Below are 21,080 nucleotides of genomic sequence, written 5' to 3'. Positions count from 1 at the left end.
GGTAGTATTGGGCCAGTACTACCGAAAGCACCGGATCCGTATGCGGCTCAAGAAGGAATCTTAAGGAACTAAGGAACTTATAGGAGTATATGGATGTGTGTATGCGCTTTAGCCTGAATATAATGGCTTTCTTGTGTGTATCTATGGTGGTTACCTGAGGTTCAGGCTCCAACGACCTCGATAGGTCGAGTGCCAGTGATAACGAGATCCGTAGGATTGTTGCCGCCGAGGTGGTCGCGGCGATTAGAGGGGCTATACCAAAGATTTTTTTGGTCTATTAATACCATTCTAATTTAGACTTTTGACAAGTTTTATTCCATCGCCACTGAGGTTTCTACTACCACAGCCACCATAGTTGTTGTTTTGAGACCATAGGGGTGATTCATTGTGGTACCGTGAATTCAACAACATGAAGCCACTCGAGTTTGATGGGACAAAGGATCAAATTGTTGCGATGAGATCGTTTTTTGATGTTGATGGTTGTTTTTACACTTGCTCCTGTCTAGAGAATCTGATAGTTTGTTTCGAGCTGAACTGGCTTTGCTTGGGAGAGAAGGTTTGGTGGATATTTGTGACAGATGATTATGCCCTTGCAGAGCGTTCTACGGTGACCTGGGAGAGAGTTATTGAGATGTTCATAGATTAGTTTGTACAAGTGGTTGAGAGAGAGAGAGAGAGAGAGAGGTTGGACTAGGAGATCCTATCACTCAAGAAGAAGACAAAGATAGTGACTAAAATCAGTAGGATGTTTCATGAAAGGGCCTTCTTCTACCCTTAGAGCGTGTCGAATGAGCAAGCATGTGTGAGCCGGTATCTGGGTGTTTTGAGGAGGGATATCTGTGAGTTTGTTGCGAACACTTCGTATCGGACATTGGCTAAGCTGAACACAAGTGCTAGTTTGAGAGAGATTGAGTTGGAGACCTATGCTAGAGAGGAGAGGCGTAACGCCCGTAGATCCGGGCTAGTCAACTTAGAGATAATACGGGTCGAAAATGAATTTTCAACAAAAGATTATTTAGAATAAATAATCTTAACCAAGTTGTCGAATATGCCTCAAGGGTTCCGTACATATAAAGAACGCCGAAATCCGAATTATAACGAACAAGTTATGGCCCATCAAAGTTTACGGCAAAATCGGCATGACACCGGGAGACGTAAATAGTGAATTTTTGATAAAGGAGTTTTTAGCTTTAGTGATCTAAACAAAATTTGTAGTATACGTTAAACTGAGAGCGTCCATTAAAAGAACGCCCAAATCTGACTTCATATGAGGAAGTTATGAATTTTCTAAGATTTGGCATAGCAATGCACGGCCCGAAACTCGAATTTTAGTTCGAGCAGTGTTTGTCCTATGCAACCTAAACGAGAGTTGAATATCTCATTAATAGGAACTCAACGATAAAAAGACAGACAATAAGGGAGTCCGTATGTAGAAGTTATGAATTTTACGCGGACATTTAACAATATAATCTCCTCATACTATTAAATTTAAGATCGGTCAAGAATTAGCCGACTGAGTCTAATTGAAATTTTTAGATCTTGTTTTTACCTACGCGTGGATTTAAAGAAGATAAAAAATGGAGCTCATATGTGAAAGTTACGGGGTTTAGAAGTCGGCAGGGTGTCATGCGTAATCAGGTGACGTAGCTGAATATGGGCCAAGGCTTTCTCCCTAAGGCAAGCCACCAGTTGGTGACACCTAGCCATGGACTTGACGAGTAGGACCTCCTAATCGACAAGTAGAGCAGGATTCCAGCCTATAAATAGAGGTGCCGGGTTCCCTCATTCTTCACACCATTCCAACCTCTTATCTCTCTCTCTCTCTCTAAACTCTCTCTCTAGCCCCAACCCCCCCCCCCCCCCCCCCCCTTAAGCCTAGGTAAACCACCTAGAAACCGAAGGAAGCTTCGAGGCTCCCGAAGCCTCGAGAAAAGAGCCTTCCGGCTCGGCAACGCTCCTCCAGCGAAGCCTAGTTTTCGAGAAAACCCGCTATACGTGAGCTACACCTAACCTATCTTTAGTACAACTTATGTTTTAATATAGTAATGTTAATATGACCTTATAATAAATATTTGGGTGATTATTATGAGTTATATAAGTGTCGTTAACATATATTTTTAACCATTTGCGGTACGGGGAATCTGGTTTGGAGGGCCGATTGGGTTGCTGGATTTAGAAGTGTTATATGCTAAAATGATCATGCCCTCCGGTGTTCCACGTCTGGCCCCTGTCTGTACATAGTGGATGAAGAGTATTGTTTAATGCTTATATAATAGTAATAATAGCTAGACTATTAATTATTCTCGTCAAACATTAGACTAAACTCTAGTGGTAACGATACTAGGTTTTGTTGAAAGAAGCTGTTTTAAGTAAACAAAGCGTTGTCCGAGTACTGAGTCACCACCTGATCAAGTGAGTGCATAGTTACTTACATCTTACACATAGATGTTAAGTATTTAATATAAATTACATGCTATGTGTGCATATTGTCTGTATACTTACCGTCTATGCTAGGTGAAAGATTTGTATACATGTTTTAAATGATTTAAACTGTATATGTATTTTATATCTACAAAATGTGTTGGGTAAAACATTGGTAGATGAAATAGTTGTGTGACAAAAATAAAATGATGAGAGGTGATATAGGCCATGATATAAGGGTGAGAGGTGAACCATGAGAGAAGCTTTTTACCCAAGTGTTGGCCCCATCATCTAGCAGAGTATGGATGACAACTACGGACTATTCTAGACAGTCCAGTGGAACACTAGCAGGCTCGCAACATGTAAGTGTTTATTTGAACTGTGTATTCACTAGCTATACTCTAAAAACCCATCGACATGTATTGCAAGTGGATTCTCAGAAACGATAATGTCGATAAACGAGATAAAAACCCATTCACATGTATTGCGAGTGGATTCTCGGAAACGATGCTGTCGATAAACGAGATAACCCTGGCAGCTATGGATTTTGTGCCTGATTAGCAAACCCTAGCAACTATGGATTTAATGCCTATTTAGCAAACCCTGGCAACTATGGATTTAGTACCTGTTGAGTAAACCTTGGCAACGATGGATCTCGTGCCTATTCCTTAGGATGATCCTTAAGAATGAATGAAGAAGAAATAGGTTATTCTTAGGGTAGATCCTTAAGAGTAAATAAGATAATGGGGATGGGTAATTGAGTTAATTGTTTGATGATTAAAAATAATAATTATATTATTGTGGGTTGAAAACCCTCTATACTCACTAGGTTTCCCAACCTGACCCACTCAGTTTATTTATATCACACGTGTTGAAATGAAGTCACATTACACTGACAGATTAAGGAGATATAAATCACTAGTGATAATGAATGTAAGTTCTGTTTATGCTTATGTTTATGTATTGACGATGACATCCCAAATGTTTTAAAATGAATAAAAAATACTTTTCTTTGGAAATGCTTTGATATCATGTTTATCATGTTTTACGGAGAACAAATTCCGCAACCTTTTTATTAAAGTAGGTACTCAGATTTTTATAAAGCATAAACAAAATCGGTCTTTTATGGCCGTGAAAATGGGGATGTCACAGTTGGTATCAGAGAATTAGTTTAAGAGAACTAGGAATAAGGTTTATTTCTATACTTAAAATTAGAATGCTAAGCGATGATCGTGAGGAGTGTGTCTAATATATTTTAGGTAGTACAACTGAATAGACATGAGCACTAGCTCATTTAGGGAAGATGCCTAAATTGCTTTTATGTGCCAAATGATTTGTGATCTTTATGATGCTATCGTTTGATCAGATCTGTGGTCTGTTGCTGACTAGATCTGGAAACTTTATGTGTTCCGATTTCTAAATGTTTAATTACGATATTAGAACTGGCATATAATTTTTCAAAGTAATAAGGAGGAATACACGTCTAAACCTTCCTCTATCTATATTCTCGTCTCGACACACCAAACGAATGCTTTGGTGTGCAGAACATCATGGTGAAGACTCGTAGTGAATTGATTAAATGGAGGGAATGATAAGGCTTACGATACTAAGTGGTACCTATCAGAAGATATCGTAAGAGTGATATCTTACCTTTAGAATGCATCTAAATAGGTAATACCTCCAGTACGGGAGATGTACACTTTCGATTGGTGGAAAGAAAGAATTTTTGGTATAATCCATGAAGTTATCCCATCGTCTGACATTTCCATCACGAACCGAGTTAAGTTAGAATTGATAATTGAAGATACGCATGGAAGAAGTCCTAGTAGAGTCTAGGGAAAATTATATGATTATTTGGACACATTTGGATGTGTTAAAATTGTTTTTCTGATAATGACTTGGAGAACTGCGGGATAATACTTGGGACGAGTATGAGTAGGTGTGAATGGTAGTAGAGGCCTATACTACCGAAAGCACAAGACTCACGCTTGGATCAGGGAAGTCACAAGGTTACCAAGAAGCTAGTAATAGATACCGTTTTATTCAAATATGTCGTTCCAATCGTTTTGGTAATGACTAAGAAGATGATTGTCATTCCAACCCTAGTGATCATATCAAATCGAGTCCGAATAAGATAAGTATGTTACGTGGTTCAGAGAACCAATTTCGATGTAGCATCTGACTTAAGCCAGAAGATTGAAGTGAAGGATAATTGAAGCGATCAATAGAAGTATCGCGCTCATTATTAAATATGTTGATAGCTAGAAAAGCTACATGCTGAAATGTGATTGTATCACATTAGAGCATGAAGGAAGGTATAGTATGTTATGGAATTTGACTCTAAAAGACCTGAGTCCAGGCAATGCATCATACGATGAGAGGTCATTAGAACATGACCCATCGGTCTATTATGATAATCGAAGGAAGAAACTTATCTCAAGTTTGTTAAAGAAGGAGGCTTCAATAAAGATAGAGATCATGACATGAAGATCATGATTTGAAGTCTAACATGAGATAGAGAGCGAGTCCAAGATCGGGCACCGCCTACAGTCAGGAAGTCTTAGAGTTAGATACTCGTTCGAAGAAACATCAAAGTTATGGTTATTACTTAGGATGAAGAGATAACTTATGGAGTCATCATGTGAGCCTTGTTTCGTTCATGATTCCGAGACGTAATCATACTAAGGGGGAGATAATTGTAATGTCCGTTGATCCGGGCTAGTCAATGTAGAGATAATAGGGGTTGAAAACGACTTTTCGACAAAATATTATTTAGAATAAATATCTTAACCAAGTTTTAGAATATGTCTCAAGGGTTCCGTACATATAAAGAACGTCGAAATCCGAGTTATAACGAAGAAGTTATGGCTCGTCGATGTTTTACGGCAAAACCGACACGACACCGGGAGATGTAAATAGTGAAATTTTGATAAAGGAATTTTTAGATTTAGTGGTATAAACAATAGTTTTAGTATACGTTAAACCGAGAGCGTCCATCAAAAGAACGTCCAAATCTGACTTCGTATGAGGAAGTTATGAAATTTCTAAGATTTGGCATAGCAGTGCACGACCCGAAACTTGAATTTTAGTTCGAGCGGTTATTGGCCTACATGACCTAAATGAGAGTTGACGATCTCACTAATAGGAACTCAACGATAAAAAGACAGATGAAAATGGTGTTCGTATGTAGAAGTTATCAATTTTACGCGGACATTTAATAGTATAATCTCCTCCTACTTTTAAAATTTACGATTGGTCGAGAATTAGCCGACGGAGTCTTAATCAAAGTTTTATATCCTATTTTTACCTACACGTGGATATAAAGAACGTCGAAAATGGAGCTCGTATGCGAAAGTTACGAGGTTTACAAGTCGGCAAAGTGCTGTGCGAAATCAGGTGACGTGGCTGAATATGGGCCAGGGCTTTCTCCCCAAGGCAAGCCACCAGATAGTGACACCTGGCCATGGACTCGACTAGTAGGACCTCCTACTCGACTAGTAGAGCAGGATTCCAGCCTATAAATAGAGGTGTTGGGTTCCCTCATTCTTCACACTATTCCAACCTCTTCTCTCTCTCTAAACTCTCTCTCTAGCCCCCAAAATCCTTCCTAAGCCTAGGTAAACCCCCTGGCTCCCGAAGGAAGCCTCGAGGCTCTCGAAGCCCTAAGAAAACAGCCTTTCGGCTTGGGAACGCTGCTCCAGCGAAGCCTAGTTTTCGAGAAAACCCGCTGTAAGTGAGCTATGCATAACCTATCTTTAGTATCGCATATGTTTCAATATAGTAATGTTATTAGGACCTTATAATAAATATTTGGGATAATATTATGAGTTATATAAGTATCATTATAATATATTTTTAACCACACGCGGTACGGGGAATCTACTTTGGAGGGCCGCTTGGTTTGCTGGACTCAGAAGTGTTATATGCCAAAATGATCCTGCCATCCGGTGTTCCATGTCTGGCCCCTATTTATACATAGTAGGTGAAGAGTATTTTTTAACGCTTATATAATACTAATAATAGTTAGACTATTAATTAGTCTCGTCAAACATTAGACTAAACTCTAGTGGTAACGATACTAGGTTTTGTTGAAAGAATCTGTTTTAAGTAAACGAAGCGTTGTCCGAGTACCAAGTCACCACCTGATCAGGTGAGTGCATAGTTACTTTCATCTTACACATAGATATTAAGTATTTAATATAAATTACATACTATGTGTTCATATTGTCTGTATACTTACCGTCTATGCTAGGTGAAAGATTGTTATACATGTTTTAAATGATTTAAACTGTATATGTATTTTATATCTACAAAATGTGTTAGGTAAAACATGGGTAGATGAAATAGTTGTTGTGTGACATAAACAAAATAATGAGAGGTGATATAGACAGTCCAGTGGAACACTAGCAGGCTCGCAACATGTAGGTGTTTATTTGAACTGTGTATTCACCAGCTGTACTCTAAAAACCCATTGACATGTATTGCAAGTGGATTCCCGAAAACGATATTGACGATAAACGAGATAGAAACCCATTGACATGTATTGCGAGTGGATTCTCAGAAATGATACAATCGATAAATGAGATAACCCTGGAAGCTATGGATTTCGTTCTTGATGAGAAAACCCTGGCAATTATGGATTTAGTGCATGTTGAGCAAACCCTGGCAACTATGGATTTAGTGTTGGTTGAGTAAACCCTATCAACGATGGATTTCGTGCCTATTCCTTAGGATGATCCTTAGGAATTAATGAACTAGAAATAGTTGATTCTTAGGGTAGATCCTTAAGAGTTAATAAGATAATGGGGATGGGTAATTGGGTTAATTGTTTGATGATTAAAAATAATAATTATATTATTGTGGGTTGAAAACCCTCTGTACTCACAAGGTTTCCCAACCTGACCCACCCAGTTTATTTATATCACATGTGTTGATATGAAGTCACATTACACTGAGAGATTAAGGAGATATAAATCACTAGTGATAATGAATGTAAGTTCTGTTTATGCTTATGTTTCTGTATTGATGATGACATCCCAAATGTTTTAAAATGAATAAAAAATACGTTTCTTCGGAAATGCTTTGATAACGTATTTATCATGTTTTACTGGGATTTGTATAAAACATAAACAAAATCAGTCTTCTCTGGCCGTGAAAATGGGGATGTCACAAGAGTTGGAGGCCATAAGCGGCCCAAACCCACTACCTCGAGAGTTGGAGGCCATAAGGGCCGCACTTCTGGTAAGTACAGGAATGGGCATGAGGGAACCTATCAATTAGGGACTCCTTGGTTCATATGTGAAAAGGAGTCGCATTTTGCTAGGGATTGCCCCCGGGATTTTGGGTATGCTTCAATTGAAAGCAGACAGACCATTTGAGGGGTGAGTGTCCTCAGCTTGCAGCTAGGGAGGTTCAGACTCGGGCCCCCGCAAACTTGTGTATTACTGATGGCCGGTGGTGGAAGGCTAAGATTCCGAGGGCTCGAGGGAGAACATTTTAGTTGACATCAGAGGAAGCTTGAGCAGCTCCAAAGATTGTGGCTGTATGTGTTCTTTATTATTGTACTAATTTATTTATGTTTCTTATATTATTATTCATGTAGGTACTTTCCTTCTGAATTCTATAAATGCGCTTGTGCTGTTTAACTCGGGTGTGAGTCGGTCTTTTGTGTCATCATCTTTTGTCGTGGTTTTAGTATTATGCGGGAGGCCTTGAGCAGGAAATTGAGAGTCTCTATACCTGATGAGCGTCCGGTCTCCGCTATTGACATCTATTGGGGTTGTGTGTTATTGAATTTTGGTGTTAGGTATCTGATAGATCTTATCCCTATTGCGATGGGAGATGTCTGTGTGATCGTGGGTATGGATTAATTAAGCCGGTTTGGGACTCTGATTGATTGTGAGCGGCAGATCATGACGGTTAGAGATTGTAGTGGGGGAGTGTTGATCATTTGCGGCAAGGGAAATATACTAGAATCAGCTTTCTATTCAGCTGCCAGGGCAAGGCAAAGTTTACAGCATGGGTGTATGGGTTATCCAGATCGATCTGATCCCAGGTGCGACGCCGATTGCCAAGGAACCGTATAGTCTTGCACCTCCTGAGATGAAAGAGTTATCCTGTCAGCTTTAGGATCTGTTAGGAAAGGAGTTTATTCATCCTAGCAATTCTCTATCGGTATCACCAATCCTTTTTGTCAAGAAGAAGGATGGCTCACACCAGATGTGAATTAACAAGTTGACAATGAAGAACCGCAATCCATTTCCGAGGATTGGTGATCTTTTCGATCATTTGCAGTGGACATCTTGGTTTTCCAATATCTATTTGAGGTATGGTTACTATCAGATGAGGGTACGAGAGGAGGAAATTCAGAAGACGGCCTTTCGAACTCGTTATGGATTGACCAATGCACCGATGGAGTTCATGGATCTCATGAACCGGGTGTGCGGGCCCATGTTGTATCGTCTGGTGATCGTCTTCATCGATGACATTTCCATCTATTTGAAGACAAAAGAGCAGCATGAGGAGCACTTGCGCGAGATTCTAAGAGTTTTGAGGATGGACATGCTCTATGCCAAGTTCTCCAAGTGTGACTTCTGTTTGCACAAGGTTCAGTTTCTGGGACACCTCGTCAACCAAACGGTATCTTGGTTGACGCATCCAAGATAGATGCGGTGATGCGGTGGGAAGTGCCAAAGTCTCCATCCAAGATTCGGAGCTTCCATGGTTTGGTGGGATATTCTCGAAGATTTATTTGAGACTTTTCCAAGATTGTTGTTCCTTTCACTATTATTTACGAGGAAGGACGTTGTGTTCAGTTGGGGTTGAACAACATGCATCATTTGAGATTCTTCGCCAGAGAATGTGTGAGGATTTAGTACTTGCGCTCCATGAGGGAGTTATGGATTTTGTGGTCTACTATGATGCATCCATTAAAGGTTTGGGTGTTGTATTGATTACGAGGGGGCATGTGATTACATATGCTTTGAGGCAGCTGAAGCCTCATGAAGTGAAATATCCCACTCATGATTTCGAGTTAGGGGCAGTGGTTGTTACTCTCAAGATTTAGCACAACTATGTTTATGGTGTTCGGTTTACCATCTACACAGACCATAAGAGCCTGAGATATCTTATGCACCAGCCTAACTTGAACATGAGGCAGATGATGTGGTTGGATGTAGTAAAAGATTATGACCGTGAGATTATGTATTACCCAGGAAAGTCCAATGTAGTGGTCGATGCCTTCAGCTGGAGGGCGTTCAGTACTCAGATTTAGGAGTTATGTATGAGGATGACTGTGATGAACCCAGTTTTGGAAATGATCAAACTGATGTCGATATCAAATGTTGAAATCTGTCCAATCACCCGCTCACTTTTCCGATTTTCTTCCTCTATGGCCTCCAACTGTGATTCTTCATGGGTGGGTTTGGGTGCCTTATGTTGGTGGGGCTTGACAAGTATTGATGGAGGAGGCCCACAAGTCAAGATTTTCCATCCATTCGGGGCTACCACGATGTATCTTGACCTGAAGCATAGTTACTGGTGGCCGTATATGAATATGGATGTGTCCTTGTTTGTACAACGATGTTTGACCTGCCAGAAGGTCAAGATCGAGCACCAGCACCCTCACGACAAGTTGCAGCCCATGGAGGATCCAATGTGGAAGTGGGAGCAGATCATATTGTCTTTTATTACAAAATTGTAGAAGATTACGAAAGGGTTTGAATATATATGGGTGATAGTGGATCGTTTAACGAATAGTTCTCACTTCCTAGCAATAAGTGAAGCCTCCTCTGCAGAGAAATTACCTGAGATATATCTCTGAGAGGTGGTGGCTCGGCATAGGGTGCCGACGATGATTGTGTGGGACCAGCAAGTCAGACAGAGATTGCTGGCGGCCCAAAGTTTCTAGAAAAGTTATGCGGATCGGCAACGCTCTAAGCTAGAATTGCAGGTCGGAGATTTGGTACTTCTAAAGGTATCACCCTGGAAGGCTGTTATTCGCTTCAAAAAGCGAGGTAATATGTGCCCCATGTTTATTGGAAATTTTAGAGTATTGGCCCATGTGGGCAAGGTGGCTTACCGGTTGGAGCTACATGAGGAGTTGAGTCAGATTCACGATACTATCCATGTTTCCCTGTTGATGAAGTATATAGCAGATGAGACGGTTGTGGTTCCTTTGGAGGACATTTAGGTCGATGATTTCCTCAATTACATTGAGAGGCCGATGACGATTCTGGATAGGAGAGTGAAGACCTTGAGGAACAAGGTAGTGGACTTGGTCAAAGTTCAGTTGCAACACCGGAAAGGCTCGGAGTGGACTTGAGAGGAAGAGTCTGACATGTGCTAGCACTACCCTGATCTGTTTTCTGAGGCTAAATTCGAGGGCGAAGTCTGATTCTAGTGGGGGAGAATTGTAACATCTAATTTTTCATGTATTTCCATTTTAGACTTTGATTTAATTAAAGTTAATATATTTGGCTCTTTATGTAAAAAACCTAGCATTTCAGCACATACATTGGGCATACGCGAGGTACGCGTTGCGTACATGATCGAACCTTGGAAACGCGAGACTCATGCTAGTATGTTGGGCATAAACGTGATATGGAAGCCATACTAACTCAGCTCCTAAACCATAAAATTAGGGCTTTCTCCCTATTTAATCCATCTTATACCTCCCTTGCACATTTCTTATCAACCCCTTTCCCTTAAACCCTAGATATCGAACCCTAGCCTTGAGAGTGAGGATCTTGGAGTCTTTCGGTGATTTTATGCATTCTTGTTGAGGAAGAAGGTCCTTGAAGAGGGAGGTGTTGCTTAGAAGCATGTAAATCCTAAAACTTCTTCATCTTTTGCATCTTTTGAAGGTATAAAGTCTATACCTTGCTAATGTTCTTTGTAGATCTCCTTAGATGGGTTTTTATGAGCTTTTTGTCCTAGAAATTGGACCTTTTAAGTATGGAGTACTCCTGAGCATATTGGTTAACCTTTTAGATGTATTAGAGTGCTTAGATTCATAAAAATGGTTGCTTGATCATTTCTATTAGCCCATGCATGTGTTAAGTGAATAAGAGTGTTGTAGAAGTTAGAGTTTTATGTATTGAGCCCTATCTAGCCATCTAAAGGCTTAAATTCAGTTACTTTATGGGTTTAGAAATTCTATAATGTTCAGATCTAAAGTTGGGATAAGTGTCTTAAAGGATTAAGACATAAAATTTGTGAATAATGGACCAGGCATAGTATGTTGGGCATACTCCTGGATACGCCCCGTTTAGCTAGGCCCATCCCTGCTGATCATTTACTTGACTTGTACGCCCTGCATAGGAAGATGTACGCCCCACGTATGGATGAGAGTGTGGACTTGATGACATTTGCTGACTTTTTACTTTGTTCAAGGATTTAAGGTTTTGGACCATAGAAGGGGAAAAATGGTATTTTTTCCCCTAAAGGAGCATAGTTGTGGGATTTTGACTTATGATTCGGGATAATAACCTTATTTGACTAGTGTTACTTGGTATTTTTTCCCCTAAAGGAACACAGTTCAGGTGTGAGATTTATTTGTCATCAGTGTCAGGTGAGTCTCCTCACTTATTCTTACACATGTATTAGAATAGTTGTTTCTGTGATGACCAGTTGGTTCTAGTTGTTATTATTGTGTTATGTTGTTTATGTGTGAATGAGACTCCAAGTATTCTCCAAAGTTGTTGATAACCCATCGGGCGTGCTGTTTGCCCATTGAGACTTCGTGTAGCCTCCAGGGTTTTTGATAACCCATAATTGTTTATTTGTTGTGATGTATGAGATATCTTGGGATACTCACTAATCTTCGTGCTTACAGTTGTTGATTATATGTGGTTAAAGTACTACTGAGGATCACGGGAAGGTGAAGGTCTGGTTGTACACACTTGCTGGGGGATTTTGTTACTGGGCATTTTGTGGCACTCTGAAATTTGTGATGATGATTTTTATTTAATCTTTGTGACTTTCTAATGATTCTGTTTATGAAAAATATCTTTGGTAATTTAAAAATGAAAATTTTGGTTTGAAATTTGAGGCGTTACAATCAGCAACACCCTTGCTGATTCCATTCCAGCTTGGGACAACTTCCTTCAATCTTCTAACACTCATATCTTCTTTATTATAAGCTTGTTTTCTATGATCTTTTTATCCAAGCAAATGTGGCGATGAATTGTATAACTTCATTTAGTCACTTCTCACTGACTTAATCTATTAAGTCATAAACTTGGCCCAAAAATCCTAAAGTTTTCCATTTTACCCTTTTGGCTAAAATGCATTTTCTCATGCATTCCTTCTATTGAAGTCACTTATGTAATCTCATTTAAGTGAATTAAACTCATCTTGGTCAATTTCATGAAGTCAGTTTTATAAAGTCACAACTTTATAAACATACAAAAATTCTCATAAATGACTATTTTTCCCTTTTGGTCAATATTGGAATAAAATCATATCTCTCTAAATTTTAGGTTCTTACAGTTTCAACTAAATTATAACATATAGTAGTGGTGTAAATAACTTGCAGTAGTGTTCTTGCTAATAACTTACAAGAACTTTAAACAATTTATTTATGCTGGTATACTTTTAATCTAATTTGTGAGTTTTCAACGATAGAATCTTTGTCGAATACATGTTATTTTTAGTGGTTAACATGTTTACATAACTTGTACTATAAATACATAACAACAATTAAACCATATAAACAATCCCTCAAAATTAGGGTTTATGATTTCACCTACACTTCTTAAATTAAAACCATGCAAAAAGAGAAATTATTGCTTCTTACCTTTATTTCTTGGCTTGGATGATAAAAAAAAAACTTTTACTTCACATTTTATTCTCCATTGAATCTAAGTTTTACATACATTGAAGCTTTAAGAACCCCTAGTACAAGCTCTCACATGTTCTAAGGTGTTGAAATTTTTAGAATAAGTCTCCAAGTTCATAACTAAATTGGTCCTGGTCATGACAAAATTGATATAACTTTATGGAATAAAAGTAAAGTTGTTTCGGGTAGCCCTCAAAAGCTAGATATAGGTAGAAAAGACTTTAGGAGAGAGATAAAATAATTTATTAATATATTATATAATTAGAAATAGTTAATAATACATTTTGAATTAAGTAGAAATAGTCAGAATTGATTAATTATTAATCCGAATAAATCATCAGTTTAATTCTAGATTAATTGGAATAAATTAAAGGCACAAGCATTGAATTGTAATTGTTCAATAGTTGAACAAAAGAGGCAGTTCTAAAAGAGTCCAAGGCATGGACGGTTTTCGAAGCCTCATTACGGTTTCCAGAAGCCTCCTATTTACTTAGACTATAAATAGGACTCTTTGGCATCATATTTTTATGGATTCTCATAACTAAAAGGTGGAGAATACAATTCCCTTCTTTTCTACTCTCTCCTCTTGTGTTTCTAGTGTTCTAAGTTTTTGGGTGTGACGCAATTGAGGCATGCATACTTTTTTATCCCTTACTTTTCATGGAGCATTCAAAGAAATAAAGAGTTTAACATATTTGATTATGTTAAAGGTATTTTCTCTTCCTTGTAATTTCGATTATAGTAGGATATAAGTTTTTATTTCATAAATATGTTGGTATTAATAGTGAAAAACCGTAGATCTTGTTTTAGGTTGCATGTACCCTTAAGTGTTAAGTGAAATTTTGCACGTACATTGCTATTATAACCTAAAATCCCCAATAATGGTATCTGAATCTATCTTTTTCAAATAATAGTGCATAAAGATGAAACCAAAAAATTATAAACATGGAAAATATGTTGAGGCCTCGATGTGGGCAGTCTTCTGCCACGTCATGGCGACAAGCAGAAAATAAGAATTCAGGATTTACTTTCCTTTTTCAAATGATTAGATGATTATTCGTTATTTAATATTATTTGAAGTGTTTGAAATCTAAATATTATAACTAGATAATTGGGATATCCAAAATTTGAAAAATAAGGAAGTAATAAAAAAGTAATTATCCAATTATAAGATAATTGGATAATAGAATTATCCTTAAAAAGATTTAATATTAATTAATTAAAAGTTTAATAAAAGATAATTTTTAAATCTTAATTATTCAAATATTAATTAATTAAAGGTTAATTGAATTAATGTGATTTGAACCTTGTAATCTTAAAAGGTTTTAAAATGCACCATATACATATGCATAAGAGTATGATACTATATATATAACTAAAAAAGTTAGTCAAATCAATAGTAGACCTCATTCATGAAGCCACACTCTAAAAGAGGTGTAAGAAAACAACCTATAAAATGCTCATTGAATGTGTGTCCTTTCCACCCACCGCTTCTTTGTGTGGTGGAGGTTCGTTAGCTGAATGGGTTTAATAGGACACTAATCACATTAAAACTATAATGTATAAAGTACTAGAACCTTCCATAAAATCTCACTCTAGTTACTTTAGGAAAATGTGAAATTATATGTTTATCCATCAAAACGTACATCATTTCTTTGTGAGTCGCTAGCCGAGTGTGCATGGATAACCGACACACTAATATGGGATTACAAAGATGAAATGATGGCATATACTCGAATTTATGGTTGTTGATGGAGCGTGTGTGGTTAACCGGCATATAATGTGAGATCATAAACGACCTCGAGCATGTTATGTGAGTTTGCATGGTTATTCACGTCGTTTTGTGATCCTCGGCATCCCAATCAGAAATCAAAGAGCATAATCTGAGATTAACATGCCATTGATTGTACAATGAATCTCAAAAGATCTAGGAGTTTCATTGTGGTTGAAATTGGTAAAATGACCTACCTAAAATAGTTTCGTGATATAACTATGGCATCTATTTTCATATTACGAATCATATTTATGGATCCTACCCTTAATTTAAAATTGGGTTAATATTATGGATTGAATCAACTTATTCAAAACTTTCTCGCTTAGGTTAGATAGAATCCTCTCCCACCTCCTTGCAAACCTTCTAATTCTAGCTTCTCTTTGTTCTCTTTCGAGAATGAATCATTTAATATGGGATCTTCCTTGAATTTAATATTAGGAAAGATGTCCATAATAAGCATATCTGTAACATCACAAAAATACAGATAAAATTTTGTTCTTAAACTCATTCAAAACATAAGATACTCATATCAAATCAGTCAAAAGTGTATCATAGCAACATATTATCAGAGTACAAATTTACAAAATCTCAAAATGCGAAAATCATATGGTGATATGGTGTGATCAGGTCGGGCCTTTCCCCTTGAAACTAGAAGTACCTAAAACATAAACTGAGAGTTGTAAGCACAAACCTTAGTGAGTTCCCCCAAAATACCCCATACAATACAAAACTACAACCAAGCATATATGGGTGCTTGCAATCCCCTTCGGTCAGTTTCAACAACATACAGTCAAGCATAGCTGGGTGCTTGTAATCCACTTTGGTCAATTTCAACCGGATACAGTCAAGCATATCTAGGTTCTTGCAATCCTCTTCGGTCTATTTCAACTGGATACCAGGTCTATTTCATCCCTACTACTACCATATAATATCATAACAAAGAATCACATAGTCATTAGGTAAGCACATGCATAACTGACAGTTGTCACGAAGTCAACCATCATACTACAACATAAAATAGTGGGTTGCCATTTGTGCCTTTGACCCACAAATACAATGAAGGAAGCTCACCTGATATTGAAGACATCTAAATGTCACACCTGAACTGTCGGAACTAAACTTCGCCTAATAACAAATAATTAGCCCTAATTAATAATTAAGGTCCATTCCTCAACTCGCAAGTCCAAGACCCACAACCAAACTCCTTAAGGGAAAAAAGATAATTTTCCCCTCCCTTGGTGCAGAACCCTAAGTCTTGACAAAAAGTCCAAAGCTCAAGAAATTCAACTGCCAAGCACGTATAGGCGTACTCTTTGCCTACGTGGGGCGTACTCGCAAACAAGCAAGATCTGGGCCTCACCTGGCTAAGTTGGGCATATCAAGTAGTATGTGGGGCATACTCCATATGACCCCAAAAACCATACCAAAAAGGTCTTAATCATTAAGACATGCATCCAAACATAGATCTAACCTTCTTAGATCGTCTTATTCCATAAATTCTAAAACTTCTATCCTTTGCATGGCTGAAAAGGGCTTGAACCTTAAAACTTTAACCTAATCCAAACTCATCACCACTAAACTCTTGCTTGGCTAGAAAAGGACCATCAAACAACCATTTTTATGATTCTACAAGACCTAAAATGCATGAAAGGACAACTGATATGCTTTGGAGTGTCCCAAACTCATAAAGGTCCAAACTTTGGGACAAAAAGATCATAAAACAAAACTATGGAGATCAAAAAGGAAACACATCAAGGTATAGACTTTATACCTTCAAAGGGTGCACAAAGAGGAGTAGTTTTTGGATCTATAAGCTTGCAAGCAACACCTCATTCTTCAATGTTCTTCTTCTTCAACCAATAAGCACAAAAAGCCACTAATAAGCTCCAAACACTCATGAACAAGGCTTAAACTCGATATTAGTGTTTTTCAGTGAAGGTGGTTGATAAGGAATTTCCAAGGGAGGCATAAGGTGGCTTAAATAGGGAAGCAAACCCTTAAATTTAGGGCTTTTACGCTAAGCTAGTACGCCCGACGTAGAACACGTACGCATAACGTACTAGCATGGCCTCCGCTATCTGATCACATGAGTATGTTGCGCGTACCCACATCTACGCCCAACATCTGAGACGAAGAATGAAACTCACTAAATGGGACCAAATGTTCAAACTCAAATAGGTTAAGGCTAGAAATGGAAATACCTGATATTCGGATGCTACAATTATTCCACACTGAAATCAGACTTCATCCTCGAAGTCCGCTGCTAGAAATACCTTTGGATAATGCTCCCATATCTCGTCCTTCGGCTCCGACATCCATTCTGAACCCTTGCAATGTTGCCGTTGCACCTTTACTGACTCAACAAACTTATAACATCCATAAAATTCATGAAAATTTTAAACTTTTAAACAACCCATAAATCATCATTGTCTACAAATAGTTTTCAAAGCAGGTTTAATATTAGAGTTTTCCCAAAATCATAAAACAAAACTCGAGGAGGTGAACAATCACGCCTTCGCCTTCACGTGATCCTCTCAGGTACATGAAACATAATCCAAAACTATAAGCTCAAAGCTTAATGAGTTCCCTCAAAATACCAATACACAACAAATAACACATATATAATAACAACAGGCAATGGAGCCACAACTAACAGATTGAATTACCCCGGAGCCCACAACATAAGTTTGGCTTGCCTCCTGGGCCTACAATTTATGTTTGGCTTGCTCCCCGGCATGATCAGTCCTCAGACTGAATACCACTAAGCCCTCAGCACCAGTCTGGCATGACCTTCTTGGCCCTCAACTTGTATCTGGAAGGCTCATTACCCCTTAGCATGAGTTTGGTATTTCCTCCCAGGCCCTTAGCTCCTATCTGGTTTTCTCCATGGTTTGTTGGCTACAGCACGGAGTAGTACAACCTCAACCCGAAAGTATAGTGAGGAAAACTCAACATATCAACAATATTAGGTTATCAAACCAAAGGGTCAGCCTTGGTGCCTTCGACCCAAAAGTATAGTGAGGAAAACTCACCTAACAACCTAAACAGAACTGATAAGGCCCGACTCCGAATCTCAGCTCTCTACTCAAAGCATATATTTACCAAGTGACCAATTCCATCTAAAACCCAAAATATCCAAAATACCCTCAAAAGTCAAACTTGGTCAAACATCGTTAAACTCAAAGTCAACTGGTCAAAGTACATAAACCCACTGAGTCCACCCAGCCGAGTCAACCCAACCGAGTTAACTCAACACCAACCCGATCTAGCATTCGAAACAGGCAAAGAGCTTTAAGCCAACATGCACTACTTACTTATTTCTAATAAGATAGGACCATCGGAAAGAAAGTCAAGTCAAATCCCGTGCTTTCGGGTGATTTAAAGTAGACAAAACAGACTCGTATTTCTCATCAAACAAATACATGAAAATATTCATATTGAAAACGCTCCTAACCTAAGCCATTCTTCTAGTTCTTAAGTGATAGTAGCTCATCTATCTTCTTTCTTCTGTGGGCTGACCCATGCGAGTACGTGGGGCGTACTCCGGAGGTACGCTCAACATACATGAGGTTTCGCAGAGAACCACCATCGAGGTGGCTAACCGGGTACGCGTGGCGTACCCTCACAGATCCCAACTTCTTCATTAAGTGCTTAATGGCTTTAGCACTTAAGATCATACTTCAGATCAAAGATCCAGAGGCATACTAGGTTCTTAAAGTTCCCAACTTTTTGACTTTTCATGTCCAAAAAGTCCTTAATGCAAGGTCTTAATCCATTAAGACCTTTTATAAGAAGCATGGAGCCAAACTAGCTAAATGGACCTCATTTTTATGGCTTAGGACCCATCCTAGGGTCTGAAAGGACAGCCCAAATCGTCTAAAACAAAACTTGCATAAAAATGGGACTTTTGAGACAAGAAGAACAACATACAACTACCAAAATGAGATCCAACAAACAAAGCATCAAGGTGAAGACTTTTTACCTTCTAGAGCTTCCCAAGAAGGTAATTATCCAAGATCCACAAGCTTGCTTCAAATTCTAAGCTCCTTGATCCAACTCCTTCTTCCTTAAGCACCCCAAGAACACACTTTTTTATCTCAAAAACACTCTTCAAGGACCAGGGTTTTCCAAAAACGACTCAAGGGCTTTGGAGGCTGAAATGATCCATAAAGATGCTTAACTAATCCACAAACCCTAAATATTAGGGTTTCCTTCAGATATGATTACGCCCAGCATACTAAGGTATGTCCTAGTACGCTTAGCGTACCAACATGTACACTTAGTTTATTCCTCTTGCTTTAAAATTACAATCTTGCCACTAGGGTTTCTCATGGCTATTTGTTTCCAATCCAAGGACCAAAAATACATAATTTAAAACCAAGGGATGAATTAAAAATACCTGAAAACCGGGGTGTTACAACTCTCCCCCACTTGAACTAGACTTCATCCTCGAAGTATGCTGCAGAGAACAAATTTGGATAATGCTGCCGGATCTCAGCCTCTGGCTCCCACGTCCACTCAGAGCCCCTCTGGTGCTGCCATTGTACCTTTAACAACGGTACTTCCTTGCTACGCATAACCTTTACCTTCCTTTCCAAAATAGCTACTGGCCTCCCAACATAGCTCAGGCGCTCATCAACCTGAATATAATCCAAGGAAACCACTTCATCCTCATCGAATATGCATTTTTGCAGCTGCGAAACATGGAAAGTATGAATCTGACTGAGCTCCGCAGGAAGATCTAATTGGTACGTAACCATGCCAAACCATGCGATCACTCGAAACGGACCAATATACAGAGGACCCAACTTCCCTGTGTTCCTAAAGCGAATAACACCTTTCCAAGGTGATACCTTTAATAACACCATGTCGCTGACCTGAAACTCCAACTCGGATCGGCGAAGGTCGAAATAGCTCTTCTGCCGACTCTGAGCAGTCTGCAATTTCTGCTTGACCTGCTGAATCATCTCTGTGGTTTGAAGGCCCACTTTGGTCCACCCCAAAAACCTATGACCAACCTCATCCAAACAAACTGGGGTACGACATCTCTGCGTATACAAGAGCTCAAAAGGCGGAGAACTAATGTTGGAGTGGAAATTGATGTTGTAGGAGAACTCTACAAGAGGTAGGCAGGAGTCCCAACTCCCATAAAAATCGATGACACATGCCCGCAACATATCCTCAAGAGTCTGTATCGTCCTCTCACTCTGACCGTCGGTCTGCAGATGATAAGCTATGTTGAAGTGCAACCTCATGCCCAGTTCCTCATGGAACTTCTGCTAAAAATGGGAGGTGAACTGAACATCATGGTCTGAAACAATGGAGATCGGAACCCCATGGAGAGCAACAATCTCACGAATATACAAATCGGCCAACGTCTCGACCGAAGAACTCTCTCGAATCTCCAAGAAGTGGGCACTCTTGGCCAATCGATCCACGATGACCCAAATAGCATCGAAAATCTTTTCCGTCTTTGGAAACTTGGTGATGAAATCCATCGAAATCTACTCCCACTTACACATGGGAACCTCCAGAGGCTGCAACTTGCCATGTGGCCCCTGATGCTCAGCCTTGACCACCCTACAGATCATGCGCCTCTCCACATACCAGGTGATCTCCCTCTTCATACACGACCACCAATAGCTCAATCTCGGATCCCGATACATCTTGGTGGCCCTCGAACGAATAGAAAACCGAGACTTATGATCCTCATCTAACATACTATGTTTGACCCCACCAGACATGGGAACCCATACCCAACCACAACGGGTCAACAATCCACGACTAGGCCTGAGGCTCCTAATCAATCCCAAAAGCGGACAATCCACTAATATTCTCGTACAAAATATCCCATCGAAAGACCCAGCTGACTTACGGCTTTAAGCATTCGCCACCACATTTGCTTTACCTGGACGATAAAGGATCTCACATTCATAATCCTTAACTACGTTCAGCCACCTGTGCTGCCTCATGTGCACGTTCGGCTGATCCATAATATGACTCAAACTATTGTGATCCATGTTGATAATACAGTGAACCCCATAA

Source organism: Lactuca sativa, chromosome 1 (genome assembly GCF_002870075.4).
Source record: "Lactuca sativa cultivar Salinas chromosome 1, Lsat_Salinas_v11, whole genome shotgun sequence".
Classification (NCBI taxonomy): Eukaryota; Viridiplantae; Streptophyta; class Magnoliopsida; order Asterales; family Asteraceae; genus Lactuca; species Lactuca sativa.
Note: the sequence above shows the minus strand (reverse complement) of the source record.